The 14538-nt window shown below is 34.8% G+C and overlaps 1 long non-coding RNA gene across 1 annotated transcript; it reads left to right on the top strand.

The window, feature by feature from the left end:
* The first annotated feature begins 5214 nt into the window (after positions 1-5214).
* On the top strand, positions 5215-12913 carry LOC142166918 (uncharacterized). The gene is made up of 3 exons (XR_012697437.1): positions 5215-5646; positions 11755-11943; positions 12344-12913. It is a non-coding gene; the product is annotated as an uncharacterized LOC142166918 (long non-coding RNA).
* The last annotated feature ends 1625 nt before the right edge of the window (positions 12914-14538 follow it).

The raw sequence follows: 14538 nt of genomic DNA, 5'->3' as shown, positions 1-14538 counted from the left end.
TCTAAGACAAATAATCAAAACATGTCAGTAAAAAAGGCAAGGATCAACTTAATTACACCGATGTCTAGGCCCCACAGTGGGCACCAAACTATTTACCCATAAAACGGTACAATTAAATTTATACGTGATTTCTAGACAAGTGAATTAATTCGATCCTGAAATAATGAAATAATTAAAGAAATATGTAATACTTAGCCATGATGTGAAGATGAAATAGCAGAAGTAGTAATTCCGGGCGCAACAATAATAAGAACAAAAAATAAGAAGACAAAGTTGTATAGAGCTTAGTATAGATTATAGTATCAGTTTGCCAGAAAATTCGTGTCCTTTATAATGATAACAGAGATCACTATTTATAGTTATGTCTAGGGAACAAGGTCCTAGGATCGTGCCCTTCTTTAATATCAATTATGAGGGCCATTGATGGAGATGTAACGATGAGCATAAATGACAAATTCTTTGTAACGAGCAGAGCACTCAATGTTGAATGTTCTTCATTAATGCCGTCGGGCGAAGGGTATTTATTACCTTTTATGAGTGTCCTTCCTTCTGGTACCAAACAGGATAATTGCCTTCGGTTTCACGTGTCAATCTTTTCAGCAACCACTTGTCATAGCATATTACCCTATACAGTTATAAAGGTTATATTTTCAAGTCTTCATTCCCATTTTATTTGGGAAGTTTCAAAGTTCACGATTACTAACATCATTACGAAATTGATTGGATGTATCAACCTTTTTTCCCCACTTATTTTAAAATCTCATAGGAGATATAAAGTTAATACTTAATATTATTTACAATAAATATTACTATTATTTGTGAATAATATTTAAGTAGGAAGACGACGCAATAGGACATACATTACATATTGTTTTTCAAGAAAAACAAAGGTGTGTCAACTACTATTCCAATTGAGAAGATTTCTTTCAAGCACAACCTAATTTCTTGCCATTAAAAAGAAAAGATTATATCTCACCGCGCGAAGCGTGAGTGAGTTAACTAGTTTTTTATAAATATTTTTGAATCTGGAATTGACTACGTGGCAATAATTGTGCTTAGCAAATTAAAGGATCTCGTTTTAAGTTAGATACGACTATGTGTGGGTTTTCCTTGGTTCGCTCTAAATTGAATGTTTAAGAGACTAGCCACCTATGAATTTGTTTGAAACTTGAAAAGCTTACGTAAACAATAACAACAACAACAACAACAATAATCCAGTATAATCTCACTAGTGGGGTCTGGGGAGGGTAGTGTGTACGCAGACATTACCCCTACCCTGGGGTAGAGAGGCTGATTCCGATAGATTCTCGGCTCCCTCCCTCTAAGAGAACTCTCCACCTTGCTCTTGGGGTGACTCAAACTCATAACCTCTTGGTTGGAAGTTGAGGGTACTCGCCACTAGAGCAACCCACTCTTGTCGAAAAGCTTACATAAACGAATGGTTTAATCCAATGATACCTTTCTCTATAAATCATTGGTCCCACATGCCCACTAGGTTTGTGTTTCATTCTGTTATGTTATGTTTGGGCTTTTATTAAGGCGCGCATTATTAATTTAAAGTACTTGGAATTGGGTTCAAATTCATTATTTAGCTAATGGTATAAATAGAAGTACATCAGTAATGTAGGGTTTTACCTAATTTCAATGATTGTTGATGATAAGGGTGGCAAGTGGGCCGGTCCAGGACCGGGATCGGCCAGGGTCCGCGGACCAAACGGTCATTTGGGACTAAACGGGCCTGAACCAGTTAGAACAGTGGACTGGGCCTAGTCCGATCTTCCGGGCTGGTTCTTCACTTTAAGACCGCTAGGCTCGGGACCGTTTGGGACCGAGACCGGACCGGTCCTTGGCGGGCTCAAACGGTCCCAACGGTCAAAATTCAAAAACAAAAAAAAAACTTACTCGTTGGGCTTTGAAAAATCTGGTTGTTGGCCTTTAAAAAATAGTCGTTGGCTATTTACAAAATAGCCATTTAACTCCCCCACCCCTCCCAACTTTGTTTTAACCCTAAACTTTTTATAATTACACTTTTTCCCTATTTTCAACTATAAATACCCCCCTCATTCTTTCATTTTTCTCACAAAACCATCAATCTCTCTCTGATTTTCTTCTATAATTACTACTATTGCTTACTTTATTGTTACAATTTGCAAAAAAAAAAAATATGAAATTGGTGAATTGAAGTCTTCAAGTCTTCAACAATAATTAATTTTCAGCAAGTTGTTCGTCAATTCGGTAAACTCATTCCAACTCATAATTTTTAATATTATAGTTTTGTTTGTTTTATTTATCTTTTATTATTTGATTAATTAAGATGGCTTCCTTAAAAAACGTTTTGGTAAAAATAAGGAAAAATCCAAGAGTGGAGAATTTAGTGGCCAATTTGTTCCTCCTCCACTGCCCCCGACTCCCCGACCCAAACCCCATATCTGTCCCACACCTACTATTCTTGATAGCGATTATAGTTTATTATAATTTACTAAGAGTCAATTTTGCCATAATGTTGGAACTGGTGAACAATTAGACCATGAATTAATGAATGCTCTTTATTCTAATCCAATTATTGATGAAAATGATGAGGAGGAAATAGATTTTGATGAAACTCAACCGGATGACGATACACCCACTAGTCCTGCTCCTGAAGTTAACCCAACTAGTGATAATACAAATTATGCCATGTCTCATACTTTTGTTAATGTCCCTACTTTTTCTAGACAAAGTACCAAACGGACGGAAACATCTCTTGTTTGGCCATTTTTTATTCAACTTATTCCACAAAATAAGGCTAAGTGTAAAACTTATGGCAAGGAGTTAGCTTTTTAATATTTTGGATCGTGTGATGGGGTGGGTGGGAGGACGGGAACTTTGGCTAGACACATATTGATACACCCTCAAGATAAAGTCAAATATCTTCGTTCCAAAGATTTGGCCGAGGGGACAAGTGTACATCTACTCCTAGTAAGGCTGACCCTAGTACCGGGTCAAATAGTCAAAAATTAACACTGTTACTAGTGGTATTTTATATTATGATCCAAAAAAAGATCGGGAAGAATTGACAAAATTGGTTATTGTTATGTGCTTACCCTATAGTTTTCCTTCTCACCCTAACTTTGTACATTATATTAAAAAAATAATTAATCCTACTTATAAATATTTTCCTCGCACAACCGTAAAGAGCGATATTTATAAATATAAACATGAATATGAACAATATTTGCGTTACTTATTTACTCATATAAATTGGCGTGTTGCTATTACAACTGATATTGGTAGAAGTGGCAACGACTGCGATTACCTTACTATTACCAATCATTGGATTGATGAGGATTGGATAATGCAAAAGCGCATTATTGCTTATAGAATAATTAATTCACGTCACACATGGCAGTTTATTGCTAGCACAGTTACAGATATTTGTAGATATTTTTGCATTAGTGATAAAATAATATCAGTTTCAATGGATAATGCTACTAGTAACACAAATGCTATAGCCTTGCTTACCACTACACTAAGTCATGCATTTAGTAACATTTTTCATGTTAGATGTATTTGTCATATTTACCATTTAATGTTCCAACTCCTTCTTCTTCTGATTCTCAATCATCTAAAAGAAATGCGGGAGTAAGAGCACTTAGTGCTTGGACAGGATTTAGGGGTTCTCAAGGTTCTAGTAGTAGTAATTTTTCACAATTCAATGAGCTTGAAATTTATTTGTCACAGGGAATTGAGAAAGTGAATCCCGACAACTCCTTTAATCTTTTGGAATTGTGGAAGGACAAAGAAAAACACTTTCCGATTATTTCAAGGATGACCCGAGACATTTTAACTATTCAAGTTTTAACAGTGGCATCAGAGAGCGCTTTCAGTCAAGCAAGACTTCAACTCGGTGATTATAGAGCGTTTATGAGGGAGAGCTTGGAAAAATTAGTACTTTTCAGAGATTGGATCCGTTCAGAAAGAAGAAATTTTGGACTTGCTGAATCACAACCAGAGGTAGACAAAGCTTACGAAGAAATGCTAGTTGAACTTGCGGAGGATGTTGCTTCGCTCGGAAGCGGTGATGACCAAGCTTCTTTTCCACCACCACCAACGAAAATTCCTCCGGACCTTGATGGATTTATGAAGTTTGTAAGAGATTAACATGTAACTTGTATGAACAAAAATTAGTATGTATTATGTAACTTGTATTTTGGCACATCTTGATTAGTTTCTTTTTCTTCTCAATGGTGGTATTAGCACCTTGTTGTACTCATTCCATATAGGGGAGGAAGACTAAGAAAGATATTGCCATATTTTTTTAATATTATAATAAAATTATAACGCATTGCTTTGAATATCTCTTTACAATATTTTTGTCTTTAAATTTGAATTAAAAAATTTAGGTCACAATTCTATAATAAAATTTACAAGGAATTGCCTTAGATATTTTTATTAACATCTTTTTTTTCTCTAATTTCTATAAAAAAATTTAAAAAAAAGTATTCGTTGGGCCCACTTAGCCCGCGGCCCGGAACCGTTTAGCCCGGGACCATTAGTTCGTGGGCCCGATCTCGGACCGATTCCTACAAAAAACCACCAGGACCGGGACCGGTTGGCCCATTTAAATTGGGACCGGCCCGGGACCAGGACCGTGTGGACCAGCCCACTTAGGCCCGAGACCGACCTACTTCCCACCTTTAGTTGATGAAGAACTCTCAAAAATACTCCCTGAAATTGTCATATTCCTCTTCAATTGAATCCTCTCGAATTCTTCTTATAAAATTTCAACATATGAGTTCTCTTCCCCTTGAATTCTATTCATATCATTGAATGCTAATTAGTAGGTTACAAGTCTATATTTGTGGCGGACGAATTTCTTAATTTCTATCTATCTTTTTATTTCCTTCTAGTTTTTGATTCCTTGTATTAATTTCATTGTAAGTAACAACAGTGGTAGAGGCCAGCGATGCAAATGGATGGAATAGTAGTGAATTGCTTTCCTTACAAAATTCTTGAATATATAGCATTTTAATATAAATGAGAATTTGTTATAGATCTTAATTATTCATATTCATTAAGTGATTATAAAAGAAAGTAAACAAATGCGTTCAACAATTGAATTCTAAATGATTAAAATTCAGACTAAGAATAAACACACTTAATAATTGATATCTGAATAATTAAAATTCAGTCATTCATTAAATACAAATAATTGTTGTGAATAAGTATTTACCTTTGAAATAGTGTCATTTTAGCTACATTTTAGTAAATAACTAAATATGGATAGACTAAAGTAGTTCGGATTGATTGCAGTGTTTCTGAAAATTTAGGTGCTTCTTTGCCATAATCAGAAGAATGCAGGGGCTTTTTACAGATTTTACCAATTTTCTCATTGGATCGTCACTCACTCTTTCTCTTGCCAATTCCATCTTCAAGGGCGACGCGCCACCTTATCAACGACACGCGCCGCTCTTGAACACTCACCCCGCGGTGCAGAATCACCAAAAGCTCCACAAACACCGTCATCACCTCCACCAGACGCCATGATCTACGATCGATTAGCTGAACACTCACCTCGCGGTGGCAATTGATATTTTGCAGAACTCAGGGTTTGAGGATGATATGATAAATCGCCAACGCAATGTGATTCTTCAGGAGACGGAAGAGGTAGTTAAATACTCCTATAATTTATTGGCTGGATTTACTCCTTGTGTTGCTGGATTTACTCCTTGTGTTTAGCGTCTGTAGTCTTTGTTGGTTATAGTTTTCATATGGTAAAACTTCATCCACTTTATTATCCTAGCGTGTTTGATTGGACATGGAATGCAAGATGTTAAGTCCACTTTTGATTCCAGGATTTCTCTGAATTTTAAAGTGATCAAAAGTAAGTTCCTATACCGAGAACCAATCCAATTAAGTCTGTAGCATCTACCAATTTCTCCATATCCCCCTTTTCTTTTCATGTGAGATTAGGATCTTGTTTTAATGTCTTTCATTTATACGAGAACAATTGAATTGCTTAGTACTCAATCCTGATATTGAAGTAAAGGTTGATAAATTAATTTGATACACTAAAGTTAAAATTTGAATGGTTAGATGAATAGCACCAAGATTGAGGCCCACTAATGACGAAGCTATGTATAAATCCCCATTAAGGCAAAAGAGTTACGTGACTTCTTCTCTTCTGCCTAAGTCTTAGTGGCCACTATTACTCGATACCTATGTTGGTAGGAGAATGCAAGTTCGTGGTGAAAAATAGTCCAGATGCGTGCAGGTTGGTGGGGCACCACTATTGTCCCAAAATAAATGAATTCTTGAAAGTTGTGATAGTTATATGTAATATTTATTATTTACTGTCAAATACTTTGAAACATTTCAAAATGGATAGAGTGCCATATAAACAGGAACCAAGAGAGTACTATTAATGTTTTAAACAGATAATGGAATTTTCAGCTGTGACCAGAATAATTTATTGTTTGATTGGAGTGATTGTTAAAGCAATGTTTTGAGAATTCAACCGTCATATGTATACCCGGGACTTCATAATGATGCATTTGTGGTCCTTGGAGACAGAAAGAGAAAAGTTGATAGGAGTAATAAGAGCTGTTTTTAATCCAATTATGAACTATTCTGAAGGACTGGTAAATTTGGGAGTTTCGCAAGATAAGCTGGAACTTGGAAGTAGCACCTATATTCAACCAAGTGCCTATACTACTCTTAGTTGCTCCCTTTTTGTCGTTAAGAATCAGTAGTTCAAGTATAGTACATGAAATAAATAAAATTTTGATAAGGTTTGGGCAACCGAAGCATGAATAAATTTTTCTCTAAAAAAGAATGTGTCAAAGCTCGAAACAACAACAACAACAAACCCAGTATATTCCCACAAGTGGGGTCTGGGGATGGTAGTGTGCACGCAGAACTTACCCCTACCTAGTGAAGGCAGAGAGGCTTCAAAGCTCAAAAGACCTAATAAATTATTTTGGGAGTGGTTACCGTCAGATGACATGTGCCTTTATGATTGGAATTACCTCTTTTTGCTAGATACACTAAGTTTTGTCTACTCTGATTGTGTAAGATCTAGATTAAAGAGCTCATTGAACTGATGATAATTGACACTTCACGTTGGTGCAAATCCCCTCCGCGTTTGATCAGTTTATGGCTTCTTGGTTGGTCCTAACCCTCAAAGGGCCTGACATTAGCGGAAGAATGAGAGAAATTCTTATTGATTGGTTGGTTGAAGTCCACCACAGATTTGAACTGATCCAGAGACTCTTTGATAGGGAAAAACTGGACCAGACATGAACATTTTTTTATATCTCCATCTCGTTTCATTTTTGGATGAGTTTCACCTGTAGTTGAATGCAAATTTTGTGTCTAGAAACAGCTTTTAATCTGGTGAAATGGAATACATTCATTCTTGATTAAAGAAATTGGTAGCTGTGTGAGGGCTTGAAATCTCCCGGTAAAAGCTTATTGTGCAAAATGGATTTGGTGTCTCAATCTTCCAGACAGAGCTCTCTGGAAAATGGTCATTTGCACAAAATATGACATGGACAAGATCCCCTTCTCCACCTCTTGGCTTAGGTGTGCGGAAGCATATCCGAGTCCTTTGGAGCTACTTTTGGGAACAATGCTCCTTAAAAGTAGGTGATGGAAGAAAGATTAAATTTTGGCGAGACTTGTGGCTTGGCCAACCCCCCCTTATGAACAGATTTCCTGCTTTTTCTAGATGTGCATTCAACCAACACTCTTTCTTAGCCAAACTTGAGTCAAGTTGGCCCGCATTCCATCGTGGGCGTCACATTCACCCCCCTCCCCCGAGGGGCTCAGCGTCCTCCTCACCACCGTACTGAGGGAGTGTCAGACTTTGATACTATATTTGTCACAGCCTAAGCTGATGGCATATTGGGGTGCACATGAGACGGGTTGGTTTGGGTTTTACCAAAGAACTATCAATTTTGTCGGTTTTATCGTGTTTTTTCGTTTTTTTCCACATGAATATTATTTCATTACTTTATTAAAGTTATAGATAAAATTTTAATAAGTTAATATATATTTGGTATGAATTAAACAAATTAACAAACATATGATCTATTAAAATATTCTTATGAGATAATTTTTTGGTAACACATTATAGTTATTTTTTTAGTCTAACAATAATTTTCATTGATGTACGTTTCAAGCTTAACCGAATTTTAATAATTAAAACAAAAATCATATAAAGCCTAAGTAATGATATGTTCTGTTTAATTTTAAAACTTACAGATAAAACACCATTTCAAATTTGAAAAAGATATAAGATTTTAATAGATCTTAACATATGAACATGGGAGAACAAAGAGATTGACGCAATTCAATAACACAAGATAAGAAAGTAATGATACACGTTAAAATCAAGTATTATTTAAAGTAAATAAAAATAGATGCACTTTATACTTCTATGAAATATTACATTCATGAAAGGATCACAAATATTTCTAGACATTTTTAGTAGAAATCCTAAATAAAAGTTTAGAAGTATATATAAAAATTATATACTTATATGTCGGTTTGATTCGGATTTTTTACTCAATACCAAACCAAATCAAACCTAGTCGGGTTTTTCAATCAGTATGGTTTGACTTTTCGGTTAGATGTAGTTTTCTGAACACCCCTAATGGCACGTCTCATCCACTTTGGCGCAACAGACCTCACAGATTACGCCATCATCGTGCCCAAAAGGGCGCATACCGTGTGAATTTGTGTTATGCCGTATAAAACTCTTCACTTTCCTCTCCATTCCGATGTGAGATTCGCTTAAGGTGTTATGCACCCCTTCTTCAGAAGCTTGCCAGCTTAGAAGCCTGTCAGTCCTTCTCTTTGACCCATCCTCCATCATGGGCATCACAACTAGAGAGTATGAGGGGGTGGTGGTGGTGTGGAGAAGACGTAATAGAAGAGGAAGATGGGAAGAGCTCCTTGTTGTGATAAGGCTAATGTGAAGACAGGGCGATACCGCGATAGTCACCTGAAGAAGATGCTTAGCTCAAAGATTTTATTGTAAATATGGAAGTGGTGGATATTGGATCGCTCTTACTCAAAAAGCTGGTAATTAAAGACTTCTAATCAAATGTGTGTGTCTCTGCGTGTATTGATGGGATATATATTTGGATCAGTATGAAAGAGATGTGAGAATAGTTGCAGATTGAGATGGCTAACTTATCTTAGACCTAACATCAAGCATGGTAATTTTTCTGATGAGGATGGAGTGAAACAAAAGAGTGAATTGAAGCTGCTGCATCCAAATTAAATAAAGGGTGTAATTTTTATTCAGCTATTTCCATCTCTTGTTTGATTTTTCTCTAAATTTGACTTTTATCTTCTTTTATATAATTCTGTCGTATTTTAACATCAGACCATATGATGAGTACCTCTTTTTTGAAAGAAAATAAGACCCGGTGTATGTCTTTCATCTCTTAAAATTAAAATGACCATCCGGCATAACATGCAAATGAACTAAAACATAACAAATTTCAAACAACATTTATAGATGAACATATCCTTGTAATGTTGACGGGTCTACTTATCCTTCAACCATGTACTATTCCTTAAAGATACATACAAAAACAAAGAACTATTATATAATGATTAGCAGGGAAAACCAAAGCACATAAATATCCATAGTATCTTGAGGAGATTGAAACGAAAGGACTTTTCAAGTGTTAAATTAATTTACTACCTCCATTTTATATTCTCTTTATTTTTCATCCCTGAAATTGTTAAATGAGGGGTTTAAGTGAAATGGAGGCCTTATTTAGAATTAGTAGACTTATGGGTTTTTAAATCTAAATATAAAATAAAAATCCTATCTCTAAAATCAGATATCTTGACTTCCTCTTCGTCATCTTCGAGTTCGAACACAATTGCTCCTTTTCCACTCCTTCAATGCTCCTTCACTCTCAAAACTAATCACCATACTCGTCGATTATACCACGAGCCTATTTGGGTTAGCTGATTGTAAATAACTGATAGGCTTGAAGTACTGAAAAGCATTTTTAAGTGCTTAAACTGATTTTATAAATAAGTAGTTACGTATTTGGATAGAAATGCTGACATTGATAATAAACAAGTGATATATTTGGTAAAAAAGTGTCGATAAGCTTTTGTTTTACAAAAAATTATAAATCTAAAAGTAGCTTTGTAAAGAAAAGGAGGAGCGGCAAATTAATGGAATGAAGAAAATTTAGGAGTTTTATTTTGGGAAAGGTATTTTTTGAGTTAGAAAAATATTATTAAGGATAAAACAGTAAAAGTCTTGGTCAACCTAAAAGTGCTTATAAGCTGAAAAGTCATAAGGGTAACCAACTTATGATTTTTGGCTGATTTTGGCTTATAAGCACTTCACTTATAAGCACTTTGGATGACAAGAGTGGGTTGCTCTAGTGGTGAGCACCCTCCACTTCCAACCAAGAGGTTGTGAGTTCGAGTCACCCCAAGAGCAAGGTGGGGAGTTCTTGGAGGGAGGGAGCCGAGGGTCTATCGGGGAACAGCCTCTCTACCCCAGGGTAGGGGTAAGGTCTGCGTACACACTACCCTCCCTAGACCCCACTAGTGGCATTATACTGAGTTGTTGTTGTTGTTGTTGTTATAAGCACTTTGGGTATTTACCAAAAGTGTAGATAAGTCAAAAAGTTCTTATAAGCCAATTTGATCAGCTTATAAGCTTATGCAAACACTCTCTATGACCTTCGTTCGCTGGCACGCTCCTCCCCTTAAATCTCTGTCTTCGCTTGCGAAGCCGTTGCTGGTAATATGGTTCCCGTAACTCTGTCTAGTAGACTTAACACCTCATTATCTAATTCGAAACAGATAATGAGGATCTTCATAATTCTATTTCATTCTATTTTAGGCAGTGTTTGGCCTTGGTTAAGCTTATTAAGGACTAAAAAAGTAACTTTCAGAAATAAGTACTCTAATTTTCAGCATAACTGATATGTAAAGTACGAGGAGAAGTTTTTCTACAATTAAATGTTTTGGTTATCAAAGTACTAGGAGAAGTTTTTCAAGTATTGTTTAAGTTATTAGATTCAAAAGTAATATACTGGTTTCGCATATGTTCTGCTAACTTATGCATTTTAGCACGCTTTATGTATTTATTCAGCTGGAATCACCGGCACACATCGTTCTCTTCTCTCTGTGTATTTACCTTTTTCCCCATAAAAATTTGGTCTTCTGGTGGTTTCTGCAAATTATTCTTCTTCGTCTCTTGCAAATTTCCCTGTTTGGATCAGCCAGGTGAGTCAAGATGACAATTCTGAAATTCTATATAGTATCTAATTGAAATGACAAAATGATCTTGTTTCTTGGAAGATGATTCAAGCTAGCTAAGTGAACAGATTTGCTAATACAATTGGGGAAAATGCTTCTTTTTTTGCTTTAATAAAAGTATTCCTTCCCCATCCCTATTCCATGTGCTCCAATCATAGTTCAAACAAAAAATTATAGTTTAAAATATCTCTGCAGTTAGTTTCCATTAGTGTGATACATTATTGTTGGCTTGTACTGTGTATTGTGTAGCCCTAAGCATCTGAATTCCTTAGCATTATCCTAGGTTAAGCCTGTAAATTTAGGCCCGGTTTTCTGGTAGCTTTTTAAAATAGCAGATTCGGCAATGCAATTTGTTACAGCAGATGACAATGAATTACATTCGTAGGGATCCTACACATTTCTGTTTTGAATTTTGCTTACTGCCTTTCTCATTATTTCTATATAGAAGAATAATGTATTTATTTGTAGCCATTTGATGATGAAAAGTGAAAGAGATGGATTGCGAAGCAACGCTGTGCAGTGCTTGTTTATCAGTCAACTAAGTACTTGTCTTGTACTTAGTTGTTTCTGCAGGCCAACTTATTTGTCCATGTCAAAGGTTGGGTTGAAGAGGTGCATTTTGCTTGTAGCATGTCAAGTGCTCTTTCAGTCATTTTGGTAATCTCGTCTGTTTAATAAGTTCTCTAAAATAAGAATGCATTTTCCATGTCTTCATGTTATCTAATATAGCCTTAAATTAATAGCAGCAATGCTATTCTGCAAATCTCCTCGGGGTTGCTGATTACCTATAAGTCTTAAGGTTTTATCCGTACATTTGATAAGAAACCTACTGGTCTTTAATCTTTGAGTTCCCTCTTGGTATTTCCTTTTCGATTTATATGCTGATAAACTATGTTTTTCGGGGTCCTCTTCCTTTTTTCCCCCTCCCCTGTTACATCTTCTAGCAGTTATTTACAACAGTTTATGCTATTTACTTGTTACTTCTTCAATAGAAACAACAATGATTTGTCAGGATATTGATTTCTGAGGCATTTTACAACTAATTGGTTGTATCCAGGTGTGCATTCGTGCTTTTCCAGGCAGTCGGTTGGGATTGCGAGGAATTTAGAGTAGATTGAAAGCATATGAAAATGGTGAGAGATAGAGATGGAGAAAAAGATAGATATGGAATTGAACAAGTTAGAGGTTGAGATTTATCACATTTGAGGTTGAATCGAGCGACATTATTGACAAAGTCAAAGCTTAGATTCAGGATAAGGAAAGTATTCCACCAGAGCAGCGGCGATTAATCTTAGCTGGAAAGAAGCTCAAAGATGGACATACTCTTGCATCCAGAAAGAGTCGACTTTGCATTTGGTGGAGGGATTATTGAGCCTTCTCTGATGGCTATGGCTAGGAAGTACAACCAGATTAAGATGATTTGCTGTAAATGCTATTGTCTCTTGCTTTCTCGTGCTGTTAACTTACAGGAAGAAAAGATATGGGCACAGCCCTTGTTTAGCTAGATGTATGCCGTGGAATTATGCTGCCAGTCCTCAGTCTTAAAATTTTCAGCAGTCCACTTGATGTAATGGATTGAATATCATTTGTCTTAAACATTTAATTTATTGGATAAAAAATTCCTACATTTATTGTCTTAGCTAGTTTGCTATGTTTGACAAGGTGTAACGTTGGGATGGTTCAAATGTTAAATGGTATCAGCTCAAAGGTGCTGGTTTATGGAACTTTTCTTGACATGGTTTGCATTTAGTTTATTGTTAGAGCAAAGTGATTGAGTGGCTCATGGTCGATTATAAATTAGAGATCGCTCATTGACCTTCTTCTTAATCGATTTTCAACCAATGGTTGTTAATGGTTCTCTTACATGATGATGAAATCAACCAACGGTCACATAATTTAAAAGTTAATATATTTTAGAAAGAATATTTTAATAAAAAAATTAATGATCTAACGATACCATTAACCAACTACATAAAATCAATTAAGTAATCAATCACCAGTACGCAATAAACCACCATCATGGTCGATTAAGTAATCATTGATACAAATAAAACCACCTTCGTGGTCGATTATCAACCTCTAAAGTCTAAACTTCAAACCCCAAAAAGTTATTGAAACATTCTTAGTTAATCATCAAACATTCTTGATCAATCATCAACTATTATTGGTATATTATTCACGTCTGATTGATAATCAGCTCCCTTAAATCAACGACTCTTGGTTTATTATCCACGAGTGGGCGCATAATCAACTCGCTTATGGGTTGATTATAAGCCATTGGCTTCTATATTTGACTATGTTAGTCAAATACATATATATAATAAACTGAATTTGAAAAAGGATAATTTTTAATTTATAGATAAAGTTTTTAAATTTGAATTAAAATAAAAAATAAATTTATCTTTTGGTACCATACTTAATTCGATTAATGATCATATGCAATCATGTTAGAAACTTTTGTTATCTTTTCTAATTATTTAAATACTAGTTCGCCTCTAGCAAAATAATAATAATAATAATAATAATAATAATAATAATAATAATAATAATAATAATAAAACTACTCCATATAACTATAAAACTCTTTTACATCTAAAATCATATAATTAAAGTTCTTTAAAATACTATAGCTAGATTTGAATAAAGGAAATTTCTTTTAAAATAAATATAATATATAGGGTACACGTCTATGTTTATCCAGATAACAAAAAAGAGTTTAAAAATCAAATAAAAGTTTGCTTACATATATAATGAAGTAAACCTACATGCTGGAGAAAGAAACATCACAAAAATAAGTCACTATTCAAAAAAGGTTATTTTTTTTCTTTTTGAAGAATGTTTGCCTGACGAGTCAATTTGTATAAATGGACATCAAACAAATAGCAAAACTTTAGCTATACAATTGATATCATTAATTTCAATTTTGCACCTTATAGGAATTGAAGGATATAAGCTGAGATTTTTTCATTTAGCTGCAGTCAAGCCAACATTGCAAGGGTATAATACTTTTTTCATTGAAGAATATTAGTTGTGAATCATTAGATTATATGAAAGGTTTTTTTCTCGAATTTCAACAAGAGGGATATTAGTTTCTAATTGATATTTTCTATATCGATTTTCAAGTGTAATAAAATGTATATTTTAAAAAAATAAAATTGGTATGACGTGAATTGTATTTTAAAAAATGTAAATAAATTATTTCGAAATGGGATTATTATTTAAAATATAACATAATTTAAAAATAAAAGGATA

This window comes from Nicotiana tabacum, chromosome 12, assembly GCF_000715075.1.
Source record: "Nicotiana tabacum cultivar K326 chromosome 12, ASM71507v2, whole genome shotgun sequence".
In the NCBI taxonomy this organism is placed as follows: Eukaryota; Viridiplantae; Streptophyta; class Magnoliopsida; order Solanales; family Solanaceae; genus Nicotiana; species Nicotiana tabacum.
Note: the sequence above shows the minus strand (reverse complement) of the source record. Positions and strands in the feature narration are given on the sequence as shown.